General features: G+C 43.7%; 1 protein-coding gene across 9 annotated transcripts in view; it reads left to right on the top strand.

The window, feature by feature from the left end:
- RCBTB1 (RCC1 and BTB domain containing protein 1) overlaps positions 1-26,686 on the top strand; it is a 104,554-nt gene that overhangs the window by 33,812 nt on the left and 44,056 nt on the right. For 2 of the 9 annotated variants that reach the window (XM_057707118.1, XM_057707116.1), the window contains one exon: positions 1,220-1,482. The gene's annotated coding sequence lies outside the window, so the exon portion shown is untranslated. Of the gene's footprint in view, positions 1-1,219; positions 1,483-16,506; positions 16,807-17,122; positions 17,458-26,686 lie in introns of those variants that run through there. The other 7 variants (XM_057707124.1, XM_057707119.1, XM_057707123.1 and 4 more) reach the window with 6 other exon arrangements.

Here is a 26,686-nt window from a genome sequence, read left to right as displayed (position 1 = left end):
TCCCAGACCAGGGAATGAACCTGTGTCCCCTGCATTGGCAGGTGGATTCTTAACCAGTGCACCACCTAGGAAGTCCCTAAACAACTTTAGATATTTTTTTTGATAAATGCAGGGAGAGGGCAGGGAAATGTCTGCCTGGCATGTTACAACAACACATTAAGCTTATCTATTGCTAAAACTCTAGGAAATGGTAAATCCTGTATAAATTCTGACTCTCCTTCTTAGGGGTGTTTTATCTATATTTGAAGAGTCCTTGGTGATCCCTATTGCATGATTGGGAATTCTGCCTTCTAATCTGGCTCATTAATTCACTTCTGGGTGGTCTGAGATAAATCCTACTAATTGTTGAATTTGTTTCCTTGTTTGTGAAGCACTGAAGTAAATAATCCTCTTGTGAAAGTACCTGGGCCACATTTTAAAAGTTGGTCATCCCTGTAGTAGGATCGGAAATATTGCAATAATTTTTAGAATTGGATGAAGAAATGTATCTTGAAATTAAAAAAGTACTTAAACCTACAACATTTACCATAGCTGGGTGTGAATTTCGTATCAAAGGCATTATCAAATCTAGGTTGGTTAATAAATGAACTAGAAGCAAACAATAAATGGGAATAAAACATTTAACAGTCGTTAAGCTTTGGCTCACACCACACGATGGCAGGCTTACTCTGTGCTGTGCTTCCTCTTCAAGAAGCAAATCTAAATGCTTGGATTTAACTACATTAAACCACATCTTTTAGGAAGTTAACTTTAGAAAGGATGACATAAGTTTAGTTTGTTAAGATTATATTTTCTTATAAAATGTTCTTGACATTGTATAATACCTGAGTAGCAGTGATTTGAACCTTCAACAGGACATTCTATCTCTGGATCTCAATTTCACTAAAATGACAGGTTTGGACTACTTACAGTTCCAAAATCGTCATACATCTCTTCTAACTAAAAGAAAGCCTAAACATTCCTCTTCAGCAACAAGAATTTCAGTCATGTTGCAGTTGACCTGATAGGGAATATAGTTTTTCAGTAGATTGCCTAGATTTGAATTTGAGTTCTGTCATTTATTACCCGTGAGATAAGAGACTTCACCTATCAAAATTCCAGTTTCCTCATTTGTAAAGTGCTATAAACTATACTGCATACCCAATGGGGTTGTTAGGATTAAATGGGGAAAAATGCAAACTGTTCACCAAATCATTTCTTTTTCTTCCTGGGCAATCAGCTAAACCACATTTCACACATCACCTGCAGGTAATTGTGGCCAATGGAATGTAAGAGGGAGAGATTCACGCTACGTCTAGGCTCAGCTCACAGAAATCTCGCATGGTGATCCTCCTTGTTCTTTCAACTTCTGCAGTTTCCCCGGAAGCTGCTTGTGAACGATGGCAGAACCACCATCTTTAGGAAATGGAAGGAAACTTGGTCCCGAAATACAGCGTGGAGGAGAGCTTTATGCCTATTAGGGACACTCCTTTTGGACTTGACGTGAGTGAGAAACAAACTTTGATTTTGTTAAGCCACTGAGATTCTGGGATTTATCTGTTATGGCAGCTAGCATTAGCATGGAAAGCACTTAGCACAATACTTGCTTAATAAATATTAGATGTTATGAATATCGTGACTCTTAATAATACAGACCAAGTGCTTAAAAACTCTGAACTTAAAACACAAGCAATAGTATGGAAATCCCTTCTGCAGTAAGCAAGATTTGCCTCCCCACCTTTTAAAAAAAAAAAAACTAAAGAACGTCTAGGAAATAAAGTTGTGTGTAGAAGCAGGAAAAATCAGAGCAATTCACGTATGTAACTTATAGAAAGTCAGTATTTTGTATTTATATTTGCTATATACATTTTGGGGAAAATTTTAACAGAATATAAAAGAAGGAAAATTGAATAAAAAATTTAAGTTGGTGCTATCTTTAAAATAATATATATATATTTTAATTGAAGTCTAGACTGTACTATATTATGTTTCAGGTGTGCAACATAGTGATTCACAATTTTTAAAGGTTATATTCCATTTATAGTTATTATAACATATTGGCTGTATTCCCTGGGTTGTACTATATATCCCTGTAGGTTATGTATTTTATACATAGTATATTTTATACATAGTTTGTACGTCTTAATCCCTTACTCTATTTTGCCCCCACCCCCTTTCCCTCTCCCCACAGGTAACTCCTAATTTGTTCTCTGTTTCTGTATAAAATAATATTTTAAATTATTTCTCCCTTGTGATGACTTCAGTCAGTGTTATGACATTCAATAATTTCTCTCGGTGTTTCACACAATGCTTATCTTTCTTGAAAATGTCTTTTCTTGGCTTCGAGGCTTTCTGATATTTTAACGCTTTTGCTCATGCCTACTCCCGGTTCTCTTAAAGCCCAGATCAAATTTCGCATATTCAAAGAGTGCCGAGACATCCTGGTTGGAAAGGATCCTACTTACCCTGAACTGTAACATTTATACAATCCAAGCCTCTTAACCCTTTGCTGTCTTCTATAGTAGGGTTTACTTTCAGGTGGGTTCATATAGCTTGCTTTTCCTTAACAGATTGTAAACTGCCTGGTGAGAGAGACTGTTTTTTAATTTTTTTGTATTGCCCACAGAAAAGAGTAGAGTTTTGTGCAAATAGGTATCGATACTTGACTCATTGGTATAAAAGCCCCAAGTATTTGAGATTCCCCCTAACCAGTATCTATCTTTCATGGAGTTTTATAAGGATAAAGAATAACAGCTGAACAATAATTTATAATTGGGGGGCAGTGGTGGCAGAGGTGGTATTTTATGGTCAGTGGTTTTGGTTAGAGGAAACTTACAAAGAAAAATTGGTGTCTGATTTTCCATTTTGAAACAAGGAGGATTTTATATGTACTACCAGTTAAACGTATTTTGCTTTTTTTCAGTCCTTCATCCTAACTATTCATTTTTTTCTTTCTTTTTTTGCATATTTGCTTAAGATGTTTTCCTTAAAAATATTAAAAGTTATGGGTAAATTTTTTAACATTGTATATGCAACATCTTAAGGAGCTTAGAAACTCTGAATCTTGCCTTTCATCTTCAGTTTGATTGCTATGTAATATCCTGGTTTCACCCTGTATTTATCCTCTACAAATTAGTAAATTTTTATAGTCAGTGTTTACTTAGATTTACCAATGTGTCTGCTAATATTTTTGCTCATTATTGATTCATACATTTGAATCCTTCCTTCTTGGTTTGTTTTTCTTCTTTCTGCAAGGGTCTGTGAGCGGGAAATTCTCTTAGTCTTGGTTTGAAAATGTCCTTATTTTATCCTCACCTTTGAATGTTAGTTTAACTGGATAGGAAGTACTAGGTTAACAGGTATTTTCCCCCATCATTTTGAAGATATTATTGGGTTGGCCAAAAAGTTCATTTGGGTTTTTCTGTAACATCGCAGGGAAAACCCAAACGAACTTTTTGGCCGACCCAGTATTTCATTATCTTCTGGCATCTGTTGTTTGTAATAAGAAGCCAGCTTTGTATGTGTATTGTTTCTTTGTAGGTAAGGTGGCTTTTAGGCCCATCCTTAACATCTGTAGAACCCAGGGCAAAATTACTAATGGAGGCCCACATATCACATTGACCTCGGATGGCCTCGGCCTGCAGCAGCTTGAAGCAGGGTTTCGGTTCCTGGCCAGGGATTGAGGTCGGGTCGCGGTGGTGAGAGCACCGAATCCTAGCCACTAGACCAGTGGTCAGTGACAAGACCCTGGCCCTACGGCTTTGCAGAAAAGAATTCCCACAAAGGCGGAAACCAGTGAAACAAGTTAAGTATTTATTAGGAAAAAGCAGAATACGTGTGGATAGACACACGGGTGGACTCAGAGAGAGAGTCGCGCCCTCGTGGCAGTTTGAATCACGTTCATGGGGCATTTCTTCCATGTTTCCTTTGACCAGTCATTTTGATTTGCCTGCTTCAGAGTCCACATTTGGTGTATCTTAGGACTTTCCCACGTGTGCGTGCGCATCTCTTAGCCAAGATGGATTCCACCAAAGAGGCCTAGGGGTAGGTTTGGGCTCTTGGCATCACTCCTCTTTTGACCTCCAAAGAGGCTTTCTGTGCATGTGTAGTTGGGGGAGGTCTCCTGACTTCGAGAATGAGGAATGTGTGGTCTCCTGTCTTCTATCTGGGCAGGGCCCGCCTCCTCTCCCGATTGTCCTGTTATTCCTGTCTCAGAGTATCGGGCCACAGGGAATGAACTCAGACCATTTGCCCCGAGGGCCCATCTGTCTCGTGTCTCAAATCCCCCCGAGAGATGTAAACCCCAAAAAATCTTCACTGGGAAGATGAAGGGTGAAGGTCTGTCTTCTGTAGCTTCTTCCAGCTGGCAAGGGGCTTGTAGGCCCTACCTCTCTGGGGAGTCACGGAGCTCTTGCCCTGTCTCATTGAGGGGCCCCAGGGTGACTTCTGTTGTTATTTTGGCAGGACCTGCTGTGGGGAGTGGCTGGAGTCCCTGCCTCACCATTGTCCTGTGATGCCCTAGAGAAAATAGGCTACATAATTAGATTAGAAAAGCAGGGGCTAAAGACTGTTATAATGAGAGACTCAAGCAAGGGTAGGAATCTGGTTATACAAGGTAAGTGTATTTTTGTTAATGTCAGGCTTAAAATTTAGTATATTTCTGTTTCTAAAATGGAAGGTCTGAACTTGTTGGTCCCAGGGCTCCTTCTTGGACTGAAAGGTCTTAGTTGCAGATTTGCAACAGTATGGAAGACAACAGAGCACTAGGCGAAATATAACATAAATCAGCATGGCTGAAATGAGGAAGGTTATAAGAAAATGGAAACGTCCCATCAGAAAGCCTTTGATACCTTGTGGATCCAGGAGAACAAGTTAGAAAACCAGTTTTCAATTTCCCCACCCATATTGAATAGCGAGAATTGGTGGTTAATTGTCTGCTGAAGCCAGGTGGCCTGTGGTCGAATTTTCTCAATGTCGGTCTCTACCTGGGAAGAGGTATTAATATATGTGCAACAAGAAGTGTTGGCAATTGCACATACTCCTCCTTGTTCTGCCAACAGATAATCCAGGGCCAGACGGTTGTCAAGTACCACCTTGGCCAGCGAATCTAGAGACTTCTGTAAATTAGTAAGAAAGTTAGTGGTACTGTTAGCTATGGCAATAAGAGTATGAAACAAATTTCGAAGGACATGTTGGTGGGCAGCTGCTCCCCACCATGGTAACAGGGTGCACCCAAAGAAATAGGCATCTCCGTCTGGGATGCCACCAGGTAAATCTCGAGTTAATTGAGTAAATAGCTTTAATGAACTCGCCCAGTGTTTGGATTCATTTAAGGAGTGGACTGAGAAAGGAGTAATCAAGGTTCCCAGCATACACTGTGTAGACATGGAGTTACTGTACAGGCAATTAGTGGACTATGGTTTCCTATCTACCTGGCACACAAAAACATATCCTGGCGGGGCACAACAGACTAACTCATCCAAGGTTTCAAAACCTAGCTGTCCAATTCTATTGTTATGGAAATGGTCTCCAACCATATATCCAATGTGTTCCATCCATGTCCATCCTGATAACTTTCCTTTAATGTGGCTCCTTTTTCCTTTGGGTAGCTAGTTTGGGTTTGAGCACAGATAGATAATTGGAGTTCTGGCTCAGGAGGGACCATTATAAAGTGCTGGGTTGCTTAAATGCCAAATCTTTGTCCTGCCAGTTTTTCATATTCTCCTTCTGTTGCTAAGGGGAGGGTTAGGCAAGAGACATTAGAATTTTCTTCAGTAGGAAAATGAACAAGTCTGACTCTGTACATTACTGTTCTGACCCTTGGGTCTTTGGTAGACCATTCTCCATTAGGAAATTGGCTAAAATTCCTTACAGAATGGACAAAGGGATCGCCATGGTCCATGATGGACTTAGCTCAGGGTAAACAAATCCAGCATTCTGTCAACCAAGTGGAGGAAGCAAGAGTTTGTGCAATGCGAACCAGAGAGTTATCTGTCCACCCTGTGGGTAAGGGAAATAGTCATAGAAAAACTAAGGCAATTAGTAGCTTCAGAGAAGTACCAGTCAGGGTCATATTTTTTTTTAATAGTGAAATTTTTTATTTTTATTTTTTACTTATTGGCTGCATTGGGTCTTTGTTGCTGCACACATGCTTTCTGTAGTTGCAGAGAGCAGGGGCTACTCTTCATTGCAGTGCGTGGGCTTCTGTAGTGGGCTTCTTGTTGCAGTGGCTTCTCTTGTTGCAGTGGCTTCTCTTGTTGCAGAGTATGGACCCTAGGCACGCAGGCTTCTCTAGTTGCAGTGAGTGGGCTTCTGTAGTTGCAACGCGTGGGCTCAATAGTTGTGGCTCGAGGGCTCTAGAGCTTAGGCTCAGTAGTTGTGGCACACGGGCTTAGTTGCTCCGCCGCATGTGGGATCTTCCCAGACCAGGGCGTGAACCCATGTTCCCTGCATTGGCAGACAGATTCTTAACCAATGTGCCACCAGGGAAGCCCCAGGGTCACATTTAAACCACCCAGCATGGGCAGAGAAGTTGAGTGAATTCTGAAATCAGGGGTGAGAGCAGAGAGTAGTTTTCTAAATCTACGAGAGCATATCAGTTATTCTGTAAGTGGATTGGAGTGCCAGAAGGCAAAAGGAGGATAGTGGCTATGGGTACTTAGCCTAGGGTCTAAGAAATCCTTTTGTCCTTTTTGAATAAGAGCTTCAGGTCTTGGAGAGTCTGTTCTGGGTCCTCCGGATCCTGTGGAGACTCGGAGGAAGGGGTGGATTCACAGGGATGGCTGGAATGTGTTTCTTTAGGTTCCTGTAACATATCGGTGGAGACAGGTTTAATCCTGGACAGGTGAACCTGGCTGGTGACTCCCTGAAGTTTAACTGCCGTAGGAGTACTCAGCAGGACTTGGTAAGGACCCTTCCGTTTTGGGAGTAGCTGGTCGCCAGGGGACTCATTTTTCCAGGTCTTTACATTACCCAGTCTGCAGGGTTTACAACAGGGTGACTGGGACTTCCATCTGGAGAGGGTGTACTCTGTTGCCATGCTCGTGTATAGCCTTCTGGTTTATAATGTATCTAAGATAAGCCTGGGTTTCTGGATCAATTAGCATGTCCAGAGTAAGGAATGGCCTTCTGTATGTCATTTCGAAAGGGCTTAACTTAGTGGTTGCTTGAGGGGCTGCTCTGATCCTTAAGAGGGCTGTTGGCAACAGGCGATACCACGACTCTGACGTTTCCTGACAGAGTTTGCCCAGGGTTTTCTTTAGAGTATGATTAGCCTGTTCTACTTTTCCTGAGCACTGAGGTCTCCAGGACAAATGGAGGTGGTATTTAATTCCTAAAGCTTGTGAAAGCTGTTGCGTGACCTTTGCTACAAACAAAGGTCCACTGTTGCTCTGAAGGTGACCCAAATCTAGGAATAATTTCCTTTAGGAGCATCTTAGCCACTTCAGTCGCCTTCTCTGTTCTAGTGGGGAAGGCCTCTATCCATCCAGTAAAAATATCCATAAAGACTAGTAAGTATGTGAAGCCCTGGAAAGAGGGCATCTGAGTGAAATCTCTTTGCCAGTCCTCGCCTGGGGAAGTCCCAAGTCACTGGACTGGGCTAACGAGATGGGGAGGCTTGAGGTTGCCTCCTGGATTATGGGGGGCGCAAAGGGCACAGGCTCGAGGAACTCTTTTAATTGTCTCCAGGAGCCCTTTCCCTGTAAAAAGTTGGAAAACAGTTGTCTCTCCCCAGATGGGGTGGGGCACTCAGGCACAGCTAAAGAGGCACGCGAAATCAGCCGCGGCTCAAATTGGCAAGTGAGAGGCCCAGTACAGTAATGGGTGTGAGGCTTTCCGTCGAACCAGTCACAGTACAGCTTTTGGAGGAAAGAGGTCCCACGTGAGAAATCAACCAGATGTTGTGAGTAAGTGGCTCCCGTATCAATTAAAAAATCGATTTTCTTACCTGCTACGTCAAGGACTACCTGGGGCTGCTTTATGGAGATCCACATCTCACTGGGGGGAGCCGCCAGCATCCCCGGGCCGCCTCCGTCGTCCAGCAGGGCCATCTTGGGAGCGGAGACCCCCCTCCTCTTCGGGACAGAGGGCGGTCCCTCTTCCAATGACCGATTTGTTTGCAGGCTGGGCATGGCCCGGGGGGCTCTTTCTGGCATTCTCGGGCCCAGTGGCCAGTTGACTTGCATTGGTAGCACTCCCCCTTGTTGGTCTCTCCTCCAGACGGATACTTTGACTTCCTTGGGCCCCTTGGGCTGTCCTCAGGTTGCAAGGCGTGGCTGACAGCAACGGCTATCAGGTTTGCATGAGCCCTGGCCTGTCTTTTCTCACCTTGGGTTCCCTCTTCCTCCTCAGCTTGATCTCGATGGTTAAATACCCCAAAGGCCACATCTAGGAGTTGGGTCATGGGGGTTTGTGGGCCAAATTGTAATGTTTGGAGTTTCCGCCTGATATCAGGGGCGGATTGGCTGATGAAGTGCTGTCCCAGCAGGGACTGACCTTCAGAAGTGGAGGGATCTATGTTGGTATACTTCCTAAATGCCTCCACAAGCCGCCCATGAGAGAGGGCTGGATTTTCTTCTTCTTCTTGGGTCACTAACTTTTTGATACTCTTTCTCATCCCTTCTAAAACACGTTGGATCATGTGCTTCCTGGCTTCTGTTCCTGCCTGGGAGTTATAATTCCAAGGGGGTTCCTGATTCGGGACTGCGTCTCCACCCACAGCATAATGTTCGGGTTGGTCTCTGGCAAGCTGGTCAGCGTGCCCCTGGGCTGCTGCCCAGATTCTCTGTTTTTCCTCAGGGGTGCAGCAGGTAGATAACACCACTTGAACATCCTTCCAAGGGAAGTCATAGACCAGAGTTAGGGCATGAAACCCTTCAACAAACTTACTAGGGTCTTCAGAATATCAGCCCAGTTTCTGTTTGCATTGGGCTAAGTCGATTAAAGAGAAGGGCACGTGTACTCTGATTGTCCCTTCACCATTTGCCACTTCCCTAAGAGGGCATACTCTCCCTGATCCTGGGTGATAGGAAGCTCCACTGCAAGTTACCCCAGAGAGACTAGCCTCTCTTTCTTGGGATAATGGAGGGTATGGAGGGACATAGGGAGGTGGAGTTTGAGATCGGTCAGAGGGACCGGGAGGAGTAGATGGCTCTGGAGAAGTCGGGACACTGTCAGGAGTAGGAGAAGCTAAGTTTCCCCCCGAGAGACTGGAGAGCTGAGAAGGGGATCATTGAAAATGTTGGGAGAATCTACTGGTTCCCCAAGTTTTGAATTCCAAGAGCCATATAGGGTGGGATTTTGGTAAAGGACCATAAAAACCTGAATATAGGGAACCTCACTCAACTCCCCCATCCTGTGGCGATAAAGATCCAATTGCAGAATGGTATTGTAATTTAGAGACCCATTTTCCAGCCATGTTTTTCCATTTCCTAACAAAGGCCAGGCACTGCTGCAGTAGAATTGATGTTTTTCCTTCCTTAGCCCTTCTATTTTAAAAAGTTTCCAATTCTTAAGGATACACTCCAGAGGTGTCTCTTCTGGCTTGAAGGGGGATCCTCCCATGCTGAGTAACCTGAGAACAAGACAGCGCTTCTAGAACGGAATCCCGACATCTCAGAAATATTTACCAGGAGGTTTTAACCATAAGGGGTTCAGGGCATCTCCCAAATTCTTTGAACCTGTTGGGGTTTTAGGCATGTGCTACTCCCCCAACGATTTTTGACCAGACGTGTCTGGCCTTCCTTTGTGCTCTGTGCAGGGCAGTCCCCCCAGCACAGCTGGCCAGAGAAGGGGTTTTGGACCAGGGCAGACTGGTTGCCAGGGCTTTCCTTAGGAGGGATCCCTCATCTTTAGAGCTTATGTCCTGTGATAAGTCTTCCTATGCTGGGGTGTATTCCTCACAACTGAGCATCTACAAAGTTCCTAATTCGGGCTTCTGGGTAGTGGCCAGCCCGATGGGCTGTCTGTAGCAGCGTGTAGGCTGCTAAGACCTGGAGTGAAGGGGGGTCCGATAGATGTAAAGACAGACCCTTGGAGAAATTGGAATTGGGCACTGTGGAAAATGGCACAGGGTTCAAGGCTTGAGGGCCGGGAGGCGGAAAAATCCTCATAGTAAATCTCTGGCGTTGAATGAGGTGAGAGAAAAACCCCAAATCCTTTGCCCTATCTGTCTGGCAGCTAAGATAGAACTGGGAATCACCTGACGATTTTGTCTGACACAGGCAGCACTGGGTTTGGCAGTGGCAGGGATGTAGCTTAGGAATGATATCCAGGAAGTCCTTCCCTAAAAGGGCGCAGAGATATGAAGTGAGAAAGAGACCTTGTTGTGCAAGTAAGGTGGGAAAGAAAGGTGTAGTGGAGGCTTCCACATGGGACAGTGAGAGAGGGAGAGGGAGAGAGAGAAAGCACGACCAAAAGACGGGGCCTCAGGCCGCAGCTGGGCGAAGCCGCAGTTTACCTTGACTTCCTGAATTCCTGGGTTTCGACACCAAATATGATCTCCGGTGGCCTCGGCCTGCAGCGGCTTGAAGCAAGGTTTCCGTTCCTGGCCAGTGATTGAGGTCAGGTCACAGTGGTGAGAGCACCCAATCCTAGCCACTAGGCCCTGGCTTTGGAGAAAAGAATTCCCACAAAGACGGAAAGCAGTGAAACAAGTATTTATTAGGAAAAAGAGCAGAATATGTGTGGATAGACACACGGGTGGACTCAGAGAGAGAGTCACGCCCTCGTGGCAGTTTGAATCACGTTCATGGGGCATTTCTTCCGTGTTTCCTTTGACCAGTCATTTTGATTTGCCTGCTTCAGAGTCCACATTTGGTGTATCTTAGGACTTTCCCACGTGTGCGTGCGCATCTCTTAGCCAAGATGGATTCCACCAAAGAGGCCTAGGGGTAGGTTTGGGCGCTTGGCATCACTCCTCTTTTAACCTCCAAGGAGGCTTTCTGTGCATGTGTAGTTGGGGGAGGTCTCCTGACTTCGAGAATGAGGAATGTGTGGTCTCCTGTCTTCTATCTGGGCAGGGCCCGCCTCCTCTCCCGACTGTCCTGTTATTCCTGTCTCAGAGTATCGGGCCACAGGGAATAAACTCAGACCGTTTGCCCTTGGGGGCCCATCTGTCTCCTGCCCCAATATGTCTAAAAACTTATGAGTTAAAAATCAAGCTAACAACTTGTTGAATAAAATATATTCTATTGTGTCTTGACAAATACAGCTTCATAATAACCTGGATGGCGAAGCCTTGAATTTATGATTCTCGGAATCTTTGGAGTTCTACATTGGAACTTGGCACGGCAGGGAAGGAGTATCATCCTGGTCCCTGTCCCAGTGTTCATCCCCCATCTTTTCCAATCCTGGCTTCATCCCACATTGTAAGGAGCTTTACACACATGCTTGGGGACCCTCCACTTCCGAGCCCTACAACAATCCCTCCCTGACCACCCCATGGCCCTAAGGGTATGCAGTCTGTCCTAGTGGGGATGGACATAGGGAAGAGGTCCATGCAGGTCCTAGTAGCGGACTGGGAATTCCAGGGTCTTAGTCACCTGGAACATGGTTTGGAGGGAAGGGGCAAACTTTGGGTGGGCATGTTTCTTGACATTGCAGTAACCTCCTTAATGTTTTTTCCTATCCAGTCTGTTTTCCACACTATCAGGGAGAATTTTTTTTTTTAATGCAAATCACAGCATTTTACTGTCTTTGCTTAAAAACCCTTTAAAGGCCTCCCATACATTTGAAACAAAATCCTTTAAAAGGACTACAGATCTCTGGGTGGTACTCCAATATGCTGAACTCTTTGGAAGAGCCTTTATAACCAAGATGTTTCTCTTCCTGAAACACACTCTCCTATCGGCTCTTCCCATGGCTGACCTCTATCTACTGTATAATTCTTGGCTTAAATGTCACCTCCTCTCCAAGTACACCTTCCCTCTCTTTGCTATCACTGCATCTTGCTCAATTCCTTCAGAGTACAAATCACAAATTTATTTTACGCGATTAGTGTCTTCTTCAAACTGCAACCTACACCAGAGAGACTGTCAAAGATAAGATTTCCTGGGAAGTTGACCCTGAGATGATTAGCACATAGGACGTTTATGAGGGAGGACTCTAATCCACACCTACTGAGCAAAAGAAAGTGGGATTGAGCAGCAATGAGTCAGCGGAGGCTGGCGTCCCAGAAGTGGGGCTGACATTGAGCAAACCAGCTCTCTTCAGCTGAAGCAGTTCCTAAGAGGGATGCAGCTGTGGTCCGGGCAGGGCTGTATCGCATCCGGGATGGTCCATGCCTTGTGCCAATCAGAGCTACTTTCTTAACACGAATCTGAGGAGCAGTTCCTTCAGGACGCTGGGTTCCATTTTTCCTGGGAAACTTATAAAAAGGAGGGTTAGTAAGATGCACTGCAACCCCCGCTGCTTCCGCAGTTGGTCTTGAGGCTGCAACATATACCCATCCTCTGCCTCCTCACTGTGGATTAGCACCTCTGAAGGTTTAGGGGACTTACCCAGTGGAGTGACTCAGGCTCTCAAAACCTGTGCGTTCCAATTACGGTTCACTACGCCCTTCTCAGGCTGCACCTGCTGCTTTTGTCCATTTGTCATCAAAATTGCGCAAGAGAGGAGTAAAAGACGTCCAAGTTGACTATCTGGGTGCCCCAAACACATGCCTCCCTGCCTCCATTGTGTAACAGTAGCTCTGCTGCCTCTTGATGATGAGTCATTTACGCCCACCAGGATCTTATTCTTGCCTGCAGGTCCTTGACACCAGGGGCCCAAAGTGCCTGGTGGTGGTGTAGCCTAAAGGTCAATGAAGACGGCTCCTGTGTTCTCTGCTAGAAACGTTCCCCCTCTGAGAACCAAGATCTTTAAACCTGTGGTTACAGTTGTGAGGATGAAAAAGCAGAAATTCCCCAAGTGGGTAACTGGAATTGATGGTAAATAGGGACACTCGTGCTTCCACACTTGGATCTCATTTCCAGGTATTCTCCTATTAGGGATACGGCACCATATAATGCAAACTGATTTAGAGCATTACTGCATCCTGGCGGGTAGCACTTTATCCTTATAGGGTATCATCTCCTGTTGAAAGCTGGCAATTCAGCCAAGCTTTCAACAGGCTGTTCTATTGCTTAGTAGTCCAGTAGCTTCTGGGTGTTATGCCATGGGATAGGTCCAAAGGATTCCATGGCTATATGCCAACTGCTACATCCCCTTTGCTATAAAGTGGGTTCCTTGGTTGGATTCCATATTTAAGAAGCTCATTCATCTGACAAAGGACAAGGAAGCAATTGTAAACAGAGTATATTGGATCACTTTTACACATAAAGGTGATCTTACGTGGGAGTGATATTGATACTACAAGAGGAGCAGTCTCATGCCTGGTCCAAGGAGCAAAGTAGGTTTATCTTTTTATGCCACCTGCTCAGCATAGCATCTGCCGAGGTGCAGGTGGGGGTATGAATCAGCAGAGTAGTGTACGTTAGCTGGGGCTAAGGTGCTTGTTGTTTGTTTATTTAATGTGTTTGCATGGTGAGCAAAGGGAATTCATCTGGTTCTTGGGGGTGAGAAAAGAAAAGGAATTAGAATTAAAATTCTTTTCCAAGTCTCTATTACCACTTCTCTCAAGCTTCCCCCCCATGTTTTATGCCATGTTTATTTATCCCAGCTATAAGAGCAGAAATTATCCTCAAAGTGGTTTGATCAGTAAGGATTGAGGTTGCAAAACGTATTGTGACGGATCATGTTTACCTGTTTGGTTAAGCTAATAGAAAACCACAGTGGAGTCTCCCTCCAGATAGATTCTACATTTTATTACATTTGCAAAATCCTAGAAGTTATGCCATTCTCAATTCTCAAAAATGATGACGTTGTTTTTGAGACTGTCAGATTTCCTATGTATTACATAAACAGGTAAGCAATCTTATATAGTGACCTAAATGCTCCCTATTTAGCCATTATAAGAGTTGGTGGTTCTCTGGCTTATTTCTCTCAATCTTGCCCAACCATGAGAGGAAGGAGGGGCAGAGAAGAAAAGGTGGAGATAATCTGAGTGTTGCCAGCTGTTTTCATTCTCTCAGGAGAGAGAATATTCAAGTCTTTGAGGAAGTAACTGAAATCCCTTCTAATTTTGCTTGCCTGGGGGACTTTCAGAAGATTTCATAGGTCACTGGAAAGTTCCTTCCCCTCCCCCACCTCTGTAGATAGAGCTCAGTTTCTTCTTAAAGTACTCCTTGTAAACTGAGTTCTTTTGCCCTGTAGACAAAGCTTAGAAGGCTCTAAAATAATCTTCTCTGAAACAACTAATTTTGCTGTTTGTAGATAACAGTTATAGAGAGCTTTTGGAGCCAGGAAAAAAAAAAGTAAAAAAAAAAAAAATATATCACCCAGCACTAGTGTGCAGGCCAATTTTAGGTGAAGAGCCTATAAAGTTACTCAATCTAATAAATAATACTAATACTAATAAACAGCTAACTCCTTCAAGTACAATAACTGTTAACCTAATTAGGTTTCCTTTGTTCCAGATATAAATGAGGTCATCAAGTCCAGCCAGTCAGGGTTACTTGCTTTTTCTAAATAAATAACACTGTTTCATACCTCCCTATCTCTGAACGCACTGCTGTATCTTCTGGAAGGGCCTTCCCTCCTTTTTTAACTACCACTTGTCCACCAAATTCACCTTCCCGGGAAGCTTTTTCCTAACCCCCTGTATAATCTGTGGTCCCACAGTTGTGTTCACTTAGCATTCTGTATCATACTTTTCACCTTGGACTGAAATAACCAGACTACACCTTCCCTGGGGTCAGCAACCATGTCTCATTCAACTTTTCATCCTCTAAGATGCTCCAAATACAGCATCTGGCCCATGATAAGCAATGAGTGCTCAGGAAATATTTGATGACTCAAACCCCCATTTTTTCTCAAACATGTTTTATAGAAGTAATTTTGATCAGGTTGGAGCCTAAGAAACTGACTTCAGTGTCTTTAAGAAAAGTAGGCCTTTTTTAGTAAATTCACTGAATGGCTAGTACCTTGGTCAAGCCACTTAGTTCAGTGGATATTGAGGGTCTATCACATGGACCTTCACTCAGTGGATATTGAGGACCTATCTCATGGACCCTCATTCAATGGATACTGAGAAATAAGCCCAGAAGTCTTATTTTGAAGAGTTTATAATCTAGGGAAGAAGAAAGGGGTAGGTAATTTAGTTCTTACTGGAAGTGAACAGTAAATTTCTGAGCAATGTGAAATTTGTGTATCAGAATACGTACAGGGTCCTGGAAATCAGGGAAGAAGCTACATCTGACACCATCTGAATGAACTTCAGTTGCTAATGCTGTTGAATCAGGAGGAGGATGTAGGGAAGGAAGACAAGAGGAGGTGGTATTTGACCTGGATTCTGAAAGATGAGTAGGAGACCGATGTGTACCTTGGCATGTTGTTAAAGATAACAAGAGCTCAACAGTGGTTAAAGCAGTAAGAACAGAGTTTATTCAGGAACCACTGCAATAGGGGAAAAGAAACCTCAGTATAGAACTGGGCTCAATTCCCCTACTGCAATAGTTTCTGATTAAAATCTGTTTTTACCACTTTAACTACTGTCTGGCTCTGGTTTTCTTTATGGGAGGAAAGGGTGGTGTTTCAAGGCATTTCAGACTGAGGCAAAAGAATGAACAAACATAAAGAGGAGTAAAGCAACTCAGGGAAAAAAAAGTAATCTAAAGAAAATTGAGCAGTCAAAGAAAACAGAAATTCTCTGCAGCCAGTCTCGAGTAGTGTTGCACAAGCGCTGGAAGATGAGGAAAAGTAGGCTTCTTTTAGTAGATTAGCTGAGGTGTTTGGTGATGCTTAGAAAAGGGGATGTTTTCCTATTTAAATGGGAAAAGTAAATTTAAACAAAACTGCTTCGAAAGTTATGCCAAGAAGTTGAGACTTTATACTGTAGAACCAGGGAGTTTCCAGAAAGCTGTGCAGTACTTTATAAGATGACTGTGGTTCAATAGATGATAGGCCGGATGGGGCAGCAGGAAGCATCTCCACTCCCGGCCTCAGTTTACTCATTTATAACAAGAAAAAACTGGGTCTTTTGCTGTCTTAGGCCCCTTCCAATCTTGACAGCTCGCTTGCGAGGTACCACTGCCTTCCTTCCATTACCTGGGCCCTGTGCCTCACTCCCTCCTTCCTTCTGATCTTGGTCCAGTTGCTACCTTCTCTATCCCGGGGCCTTAGGTGCTTTTCGACCGGTAGGTCAATGGGAGATTGGGGGTGGGGTGGGGGGCGTCTCTGGAGTAAAAGGAGTCTCTCCTCCGAGGCCCTCTGTCCCCTTGCAGCACCACCTGACTAATGCCCACGGGGGCAGGGAGAGGAGTTCCCAGTTACATGTCGGTCCTAGGTCCCTTTGGGGCGGCGGGACGGCTCTCCCCACGGCCAATCATCCAGGGAGGGCGGCAGGAGCCCGCCCTCGCGCCTCCCTGGTTCCCTGAGAGACAAAAGCCTGAGTCTCAGCAGCCGCCGAGCGCGACCGGCACACTCCGTAGAGCCCGGGGCCGGACTCGGACGGCCAATCCGCTTCTTGAGGAGTCCCGCGCCCGGGGGCCCACGCGATGCCAGGCGGCCCAGCGGGCGGATCTGCCCGGGGCTGGCGGCGCGCGCGGGGCGTCGGCGTCACGTGAGCCGGCTCGACCACGTGACCCTGCGGCCCGGCCCCCGGCGCCCCCTCCAGCTCCGCCCCTCCGCCGGCGATTCTCCGGCCCGCGACGCTTCCGAGGTGCTCCTCTCGGCGCTCCCGGCGGCGGGGCCTGGAAGGACCGCGCGCGGCCGCGGCCGGCCTCCCAGGTAGCCGCGGAGCGGGGCGGCTCGGGCCCGACCCCGCGGAGGCCCCTTCCGCCCCTGCCTTCTCCTCGCTCCCCCTTCCCCGCGGGCCGGGTCGGCGCGCCCCGGTGCTCCCGTTCCCTCCCTCCCTCCCTCCCTCGTGCCCTCCCTCCGGCTCCCGGCTCCCGGCCCCCGGTCCTCGGCGCGCGGCGTCCGGGCGGGTGATGGGGCGGCCGGCTCTGCACCGTTAGCCCCTCTGCTAGCGTTTCTTCCTAGGAGGAGGGGGCACAGGGTGGGGAGCAGCTCGGGAAAGTTTTCCCCGCTCCCTCTCTTTTTTGAGCTGCAGGGACGCGGTTTTGCTGGTAGCTAAAGTCTGTCTCTGCTCTCGGCGCTGCTTGGGTGAGAGTAGACCTCCCCTCCGACTCTCGCGGTGCTTCCTCGGCCCTTCCCAAGATCGCAGCATCTCCTCCTTCGCCTCCGAATGTCACAGACCGTACTCTACACTGTTTCCCTTTCCCCCACAACACGGAGTCCACCAAGGGGTTTCACTTAATAGGGACTTTTGTCCAGGAGTGCGATGAACCGAATGAAAAGACATTTCTTGTCTTGCCTCGGGTAGACTACCTGCACTGTTTTATTTAAGGTGAACATCTAGGCACGCTCCGTTCTGCTTTCGTAAGTAGCTTTTTGTTTATATTTATTTGCACGTGAGACTCTCCGAAGTCTTCTGCTGCAGAACTCTGCACCTGGGGATTACAATTTTATAAAGCAATATTTTAACTCTTAAAAAAAGAAAAACCACCCAGATTCATAGTCTTATTTCTTTGGCCTGTTCTTCGTGGGGGGAGGATTATAGTCCTTGGAGGCAAAAACTATGAGTTTCTGAAGCTGGTGTGCATTGTGAGCTAGTAACATGAAAATATCCAGGTATATAATGCTGAAAGGAATGGAAAAACGATTTATCCCTGACGACAGTTTATAGTGTGCTTTCAGTTATGGAAAGTATCTATTTGAAGTGAGCACTGGTGAATTTCACCTCTTTGAACTCTTTTCAGGGTTGAATGTGTAACTGTATATTTAGATTTTATTAATATAGCATTTGTTCTGTGAATATCTTTAAATCCATTGTGCAAATACCAGTCATTTATTAATACTTCTAGATAGGTCCTTTTCTTCTACCCTCTAGCGTTCCTCTTGAAGAGGAAGGATATTAATCTTTGAAGAGATTTCTTCCACAGTGATTTTTTAAATGTGTGATCCAAATGATTAGGGTCTGAGAACTTCAGAAAGCAAGTAGCCATGAAAACCAATGCTATCAAGTTTGCAGCTTTAAAAATTCTTTAAACTTTTTAGAGTTGGCTCTGTGCTCCAACAGGAGCTTGGCTTCTTCTTAATAATGAGCTCAAGCTGAGAAGTCTGAGCGTGTCCCCCTTTATCTGAAAGTCACAGTGGGTAAGATGAAACTGAAGGGAAGTCAAAGACCTTTAATATGATTATAATTATTATGCTGTTCATTCTGTGTTTACTACATTAAACAGGCATGGGAAACAAGGTTTGGGCCCTCAAGGAATCTGGAGTCCAGGCAGAAGCATAAAGAAAAATGTGCATCACCTGTAATTTGTATCATCTAAAGATAACAAGTTAATATTTTGGGGTATAAGTCCTTTTTATGAAACGCATTTACTGGGTTGCTTTGTCCAGATAGTGAGATTTCAGATTGTAAGGGATGCTGTGATATTCAAATCTAGTTCGTTCCTGAGCCTAGGAGAGCCAGTAGCAAAAGTTTGTGTTGAAGAACTTAGCCAAATCTTAAATTTAGATAGAGTTTGGATAGCAAGAGTTCAAATAGCTAGGGAAACCTCTATGTTTTTTAGTATTAGACACACTTTAAAAAATGAGATCATGCTCATGCATACATAATATATTATAAGGTGTGAAATGACTTCAGAAAAAGATGAATCCCATCTGGGGAAGGTTATACTCAGAGACCATTCCTGAAGGAAGGTCTGTATCCATCCCACAACCCTAGAAAAGAAGATAACATGGCTTTTCTGAGCTTAGCATTCCATGGGGGGAAAAATATTTTTGCCCAGGTATTCTTTTTGATGCTTAAGAAAAAGTTCTAGTTTTGGAAATAGACAAAGTCTATCCCCTCTGTAGTGCTTCAATCCTGAACTCAAGTGGTATCATGGAATCATTCAGTAATATTGTTTACAGCTGTGGCAGAGGTGCTTCCAAAGATGACTGCCAGCAACTCCTCCCAACCCTTCACTACTGCCACTCCTCCCATCAAGAGATGGAGTCTGTCTCTGCTCCCTCTGAATCTAGGCTGGCCTTGTGACTTGCTTTGACCAGTAGAATGTAGTGGAAGCGACGTGTGCCAGTTCTGGACATAGTCCTTAAGAGGTCTGGCAGCTTTAGCATTTACCCTGTTGGAGGCCAACAGCACGTGAAGAGGCTTGGGCTAGGCGAGGTGGAGAAAGAGAGCCCACCTGAGAGAGAGATGGGAGCAAGGCCTGATTCAGCCCTAGTCAAGCGCCCAATGCCTGCGACCCCAGCTGAGCCCAGTTAAAACACAGAAGTGAGAGAAATAGCAAACTGCTGTTGTTTTAAGCCACTGAGTTTTGGAAATGGCTGGTTACTCAGCAAAAGATAACTGCAACAACATAGGACCTTGTGCCATAAAACCCTGGGTATGAATCTGGTTCACATGTCAGTCAGTCCCAAGATGGGATCCCTGAGCACAGAGTTGTGGTCAGTGTGTGCAGTGGCATGCTTTAACCATAATCCTCTAGTTAAACCTTTACTTCATATTACATAGGGATGTACTTACTGAATTGATCAAACCAAAGACTTTGGCTATGTCTCGTACTCTACTAGGTAACGGGTTAAGTCAAAAGTCATTCTCTTCTGTGTAATTGGTTATTGTTTGTACATATGGTGGTTATTATCAGTGTTAAGTTAACTTGGTGGTAGGATTATCTCGCATGTTTTAAAGGAATTGCCCGTTGTTGAGATGACAGATGTATGTGTTCCTTGCAGTTTGCCTTTTGATGAATTTAGCGCCATGATTGTGAGTTCTGACAGTACAGATGCAAGATCTGCTGCAGTGAATACATGTCTGAGAGGTGCTTTGCTCTCTGGGGTCAAGGAGAGTGAATCTTATGCAAACTGTCATTTCTAACGGATATGTTATAGGACTTCAAAAAACAACTGGTGGATTTTTCAGGGGCACTTCTTATTGCCTTTAAATGAAAAAGTGTTCTGAGCAACTTTTCATTCCAATTCTGGTGAGTTTGGTTTAAGAAAAACCAAAAAACCAAAAAAACCTCTTTTCTGGAGACGAAAATCTCACAGAAGATCAAATGCGTGCCTTTATGGACTTACGGTCTTCAACTCCCACTGGGCTCTGTCTTAGCATCTTTTTAGGTTTCCCTGGTCAGTGCTCTTTCCCATCCTCCCTTGTGGCTGCTTCAGACTTTTCTACCCTCGTTTTTATTGCTTCCCCCCGTTTTCTGTTGCTCCCTCGCCTCTGACTCTCAAAGCCTTTCCCTCTTCCTTCACTGGGAGAATTGGTGACCTCAGAAGAGAACGCCCGCGCATGCACATCAAACGCACAGTGATCACAGTGACAAAGACAGACAGTAGTTGGGTGAGGATATGGAGAAATCGGAACCCTCAGAAATTGCTGGTGGAACTGAAAAATGCAGACTCTTTTAGCAGACTCTCAATAGCGGAGAGAGACCCATAAAGAAAGAAATTACCTCCGACCCCTGGTTCCCCAACCTTTAAACTCCCTTTCATCATATCTGTTCTTCTCTTCCATTGTATGGGAGAGTCCCCCCTTTCTACAGCTTACGTACAATTATGTACACCTCTGCGTCAGATCCCATTCCCTGGTCTTTCTCAGAGAGCTCATTTAGTTGTTATGTCCTCTGTCTTTCTTCTGGCTCCTTCCCAATAGCACTTAAACATTTTCAGGTCTCTAACATGTTTGAAATAAAAAGATGATCCAAGATATGTCCTTCAGCTCCAGCCCATTTTACAGTTACTACCCTCTTTCTCCTTGTTCCTTAACAGTCAAATTTCTTGAATAAGTTCCTTACATTCTTTGTTTCCTCCTCTTCACGTTTCACATGCTCTCAACCTGCTGCAGCCTGGCCTTGTCCACCCACAGCCTCCCTGAAACTCTTCTTAAGGTCGCCAGTAATCTTCGTTAAATCCAATGGACCTTTCTCAGTCCTTACCTTCTTTGGCCTCTCAGCAGCATTTGACACTGACACTGCCTCCTTTGTGTGATGTTCATGCCCCTAGGCGTCTGTGACACTGTTCTCCTGTATCTTCCTCCTCTGACTGTGCCTTCAGCACGCCTTGTCCCTTTGCGGTTGGAGTTCCTTTGAGTTCTGTCCAAGATCCTCTTCTCTTCTTACTCCACACACTTTTTCTTGAGTGATCTCATGCCAAATTTCCAAACCTCCAACCCTGCTCTCTTTCTTTTTAAAATTATTATTCTTTTTATTGAAGTATGGTTGATTTACAATATTGTGTTAGTTGCAGGTGAATAGCAAAGTGATTCGTTTATATACATATCTTCAGATTTATGTGTCTGTTGGACATACCCACTTTGATATCCCACAGGTAGCTAAACGTAAAATGTCCAGAGTGGAGTTCCTCATTTCCCGCTTGAAGCTACCTGTGTTCTCTACCATCGTGAGTGGCATTAGAAATCACTCATCGCCTACGCCGAGCCTCTGACTGCAAGCCCTGGCTCTACCTTCCCCTTATCCAGCTCCCTCCTCCCATTCAGTCAGTTACGGAGTGCATTTGAGTCTGCCTCTGGTGGTTTTCTCCACTGGGGTTTCCCTTTCTTTCTTTCCTGGTTACCGCAGCCACCTTCGTCTCTGAGCGTTTCTCCTCCATCACCCCCATCTGGTCCCTACATGCTGCCAGAGTATCTTTCACAGACACACATCTGATCACCTTCCCTGCTTAAGATCTTTCAGTGCTTATGTGTTACTCTTTGGATAGTCTAAGCTTTTGAACCACAGCCATACTGAATTTCTTTCAGTTCTTCTGCCAGACTTTTATCTGGTGTAAGTGTTCACTGTCCCAGGTGCCTGCCTTCTCTTCAGGTACTTGACACGTCCCAATTCTGGCGATTCCATAGCATCCGAGCCTCCCAGTCAGAGCATGGCCACACTGTGGTGGGTATCTGTTCATGTGCCTAACCCCCCCCCCCCCCCCCCCCCCCCCGGCCTTAACATGGAAGTTCTGCTGGGGATGAGAGGGTGATGTTGGCTCTGTGTCATGTTTACCTGGAGGACTTTCAGTGAACATTCACTGAGTGAATATAGTGTGATTCTGCCTGTCTTTTGCTGGAATTTTAGTTTGGCCTTAGGCCATCACAGGGCACAGTTGATACTTTTCATGCAGCAGAGACTGGCAGATGAAATCACTTCAAAGATGTCTCCATAGGAGAGGTTCATGATACCATAAATAGATTTGAACTTGGGCCCCTCCATTCCAGCCTTGGACTCATTAGGAAAATCAAACGAGCTATTGTTGTGTTACATCCATTCCTCTAATTGTTGACCCATCTATTTTTATGTGTCTATTTTGCAAAGTCTTACATGTTTGATGCAACAAAGAACAGACCCCTAGAATAAAATTATTTGTAATCATGGAGGTTTCTTTTCTGGTTTCCTTTTGAAAACAGAAGTTTTGTAAAAGCAACATAGTCAGCTTCACAGCCCTGAATGTTATTCTTTTTTGTTGTTAATGCTATTGCCACTTGGGTTGTTTGCTTTGCTAACCTGAACACATGGCTTCAGTAAAATTACTTTGTAGCTTAGAGTGAGCTGTCAGATTCCCAACTTCCTACAATTGCCTAAAGCTTCTGTGCAATGAAATGAAAAGCAGCCTCTTGCATGATCCGACTTAAGAATTGCTTCCTAAGGCCATTATTGCAAATTGTGCTTCAAGTTAAGTAACCTGTTGGTGGTTGGGAAGTGACAGTTGTCTTCTTAAATGAGTGATGAATTTGAAGGAAATTGATGAGGCAAAGGGGAATCACAGTGAGTGTTAGGAAATTCTACGACAGCAGTCATGTGGTCTTTAAATGAAGGTAGGAGGATTACCTTGTCACCTGCACAGCTGCATCTTTATGAAGGACGGCAGAAACTCCTTTAGACGATGCTGCATTTTTAAAGTCCCTTAGTCTTTGTGGAATTTGTCAAGTATTCAGGACATCTTTTCTTTTTCATTCTTGCAGTACAGTAATATTGCAGAAAAGAGAAGTGGATGACAGCTCTTCTAGCTGTACCAGCATCAGTGTCTCAGCAAATCTCTGAAACTGATTCTTTGATGTACTTATACTAGAGCATAGGTGAAACAGTTTTAAAGTGTACTTTTATTTAAAAGATTTTTAGGCTGATTCTCTTAGAGGCTTGTCTGGACCCGGGAAATACATTTGGTGTTTAAATCAGAATTGTAGCATCTGCTCAGTCTCAAAAAGCGCATCAGAATAAATAAGGAAGAAAATGATGTGATTAACGTGGCTCTTCTGTAACGTGAGAGGTTTTTTGAATTGCATTTGATGTAGCATGGATATATGACATAATAAGTTGTAAAATTGTGCCCCAGAATTTTCCAGACCCTATTCCTATTTCCTCTATTTGAAAGTCATCTTAGAATTGAAATATAGTGTACTCAAAAATAGGGAAAGCTGGCCATGCCCTTAAATCTTTTGTGTTCAAATGGGAACTTCTATTGGTGAAAAAGGAAGAAGGCTATGAAAAAACATTTGTTCCTGCAGGAAACCTGGATGATCTTCACTGAGGAAATGCTTACGTTTTGTCACATGCTAGAATACTGAGAATTTGACTTCTGGGATTTCATGTAACAGTTTTCTGGGAGATGTAATTTTTATATAGTTGTAACTGTTGTGCACATAATTTTTTTTTCCATTTACATGTATCACATGTATCACGTGGGCTATGTGTTTGCATGTTGTATCTCATTGCTTGCTTAGTTATTCCACTTGTATTTGAATTCTAGGTTTCCACTTACTAGGACTGACTTTCTGTTAGTCCTGAAGTTCCTCAGAGGCAGGGGCCATGATTGTATTGCTTTATGATTTCCCCCAGCATTATTGGATATGGGGTCATTGTCAAAAGAATTAATATATACTATTATATATATAATATATATTTTATGTATAGTATAATATATATACTATATTTTCTTCACATTATCATATGGTAGTGCTTTTTTTGTAAGGCATCTTAGACTTTATCAATAGCTCATTAACTAAATAAATTCCTATTGTAAGGTGGGTTAGCAACTAAACCGATAACTGAAATCATCACCCATCCAGTTTATGAAAATACGGAAACCTCTATTAGGGATCTTCAGTTTATGTGTAAGTGCTTTAATGTAACTTAAGTTTTTTGCAATTAAAAAATCATTTTTCATAGTTGACATTGCTATTTGAAATAGTCTAAACCTGGCTGTGGCTTGTGTGCTGAGGAACATGTAGGCCACTGTAAATGGATTTTTCCAACACTCAGAGTCCTTCCTGTTTCCTCTGAGGATATCAGCTTGCACGATAAAGAATGATACAAGCTCCCTTCGTGCCTGAAGGATGACACCAGAAGAGTCAGAATCTTGGTGCTAACCAGTTCTGCTGGGCTGCTCACTCTGTTTTGACCTCTTTTCCTTAGCAAGCTTTTAGGTCAGCAGAAGACGGATTGGGAGGTGTAAAGTTCCATCGGTGACATCAGTCTCCTTTGTGCCAAATACATGTGGTTAGAATTTTGGGGTTGAGGTGTTTGTGGAAGTCACGTGCTGACTTACAAGGCAACCCTACGTTCCTGGTATTGTTTAGTATTGAGACCATTATTTCATCAAAAACAAAGTTTTCCTGTATTATTTTTTCCATTTCCTATTGTTTTTTTTTTAAATTCTCTAAACATATTTAAATATATTTTTGCTAGATCAGTAAAACAAAGCCTTCCCCGCACCCTCCCTTAATACTTGGTTCTTAGGGGAAGGGGAAACAAATGTGCCCTTAGAGGGATCAAAAGACTGGTTGCTGCATTACTCTTTCAGTCTTCCGGTTCTAAATGTAGGTTTCTAAAATTGGAAGGTCTGTGACTGTCCTCTTGATTGAATTTGCTTTCAGAGTGTAAAATGAAGTAACCTTTCTTCCGTGTGCCACCAGCTCTCTGAGGGACAGTGCCAGTCGCTAGGAAAAGCCATCCCAGGGAATGGGAAATAGATCTGTAGTACTAATGGACACAGAGCCAGTCTGTGGGAACACGGGATGTATTTTCAAGTGCCAGAGAAAATACGGAGATCCAAGTGGGTTGGCATATTATCCTTTGAGAGCGTTAAACTCCTTTCCAGTCTCTGCTTCTTCTGTCCTTGCTTTATCTCCATGTAGCAAAAAAAATCATTGATTCATCTATTAATGCACAATGAGTGATACGTCAGTCTGAGCATGTCAGTGCTATTTATGAGAAAGTATTTCCTAAATAAAATAATGGATAAAAATAGTGTTGCATAAAAATCACTATCTCATTGAACTTCACAAGTAACTAACGTAACTGCCATGCTAATTACAACGCATGTTTATGGTTGTCAATCAAGGCCTGGAAGGACCTGTTCATCATAGCAGTTAGTTTGGGCCAGTTTGAATTGTTGTGTGTGCTGGAATGTTCTAAGAAAGTTATATTTCTTTTTTTTTAATAATTTTTATTGGAGTATACCTGTTTACAATGTTGTGTTAGTTTCTACTGTACAGCAAAGTGAATCAACTATACCTATACATATATCTCCTCTTTTTTGGATTTCGTTCCCCTTTAGGTCAGCACAGAGCACTGAGTAGAGTTCCTTGAGTTATCCAGTAGGTTCTCATTAAAGATTCTATTTCTTTGAGAAATGTTCCATTCAGAATTTCCCTAATCTGAGCTTGCCTTCGCAAGACAGAATTATGATTATACTTTTCCAGAATTATTTTTTAGGTCTGAAACTCTTCTACATTTAACTTTTAAAAATAAATCTTTGAGTCTATTAATACAGGCTTGATAAAAGCCCATGGGATCATTATTTGATCTTTAAAAATTGTGGTAAAATATGCATAACATTACATTTACCATTTTAACCATTTCTGAGTGTCATTTTAATGACATCAAGTCCATTCACACTGTTAGGCCAATGTCATCCCTCTCAATCTCCAGAACTTTCTTATCCTGACTGAAACTCTGTATCTATTAAATAATAACTCCCCAAATCCATACTCCCCGGCCCTGGCAATGTCATTCTACCTTCTGTCTCTGTGAATTTGACTACTCTAGGTACCTCATGTAAGTGGACTTGTACAGTACTTATTCTTTTGTGTCTGGCATATTTCACTTAGCATAATGTCTTGAAGGTTCATCCCTATTGTATCATGTGTCAGTATATCATTTCAAGGCTGAATAATATTCCATTGTAGGTAGATACCACATTTTTGATTTTCCATTCATCTGTTGATAAATATTTGGATTTTCCATCTTTTGGCTATTGTGAATAGTGTTGCTTTGAACATTGGTGTACAGCTATGTGAGTCCCTGCTTTAAAATCTTTTGGATATACACTAGAAGTAGAGTTGCTAGATCATATGGTAATTCTGTGTTTAATTTTTTGAGGAACTTCTATAATGTTTCCCAAGTTGGCTGTACCATTTTACATTCACACCTTCTACATTTAAGTTTATATTAAAAATTCATTTTACGGATTTGCCCGAAACATTCTGCCACCCTAGGTTCTGAATTTAAGACAAGAATACCTCTTAAAACTTTTAACTCCTTAGGGGGTAAACATAATTAAAATAACTAAGGTTTTATTTTCATTTAAAATATTT

This window comes from Hippopotamus amphibius, chromosome 14 (genome assembly GCF_030028045.1).
Source record: "Hippopotamus amphibius kiboko isolate mHipAmp2 chromosome 14, mHipAmp2.hap2, whole genome shotgun sequence".
Lineage (NCBI taxonomy): Eukaryota > Metazoa > Chordata > Mammalia > Artiodactyla > Hippopotamidae > Hippopotamus > Hippopotamus amphibius.
The sequence above is the reverse complement of the archived record's forward strand: the minus strand, read 5'-3'. Positions and strand labels throughout refer to the sequence as shown.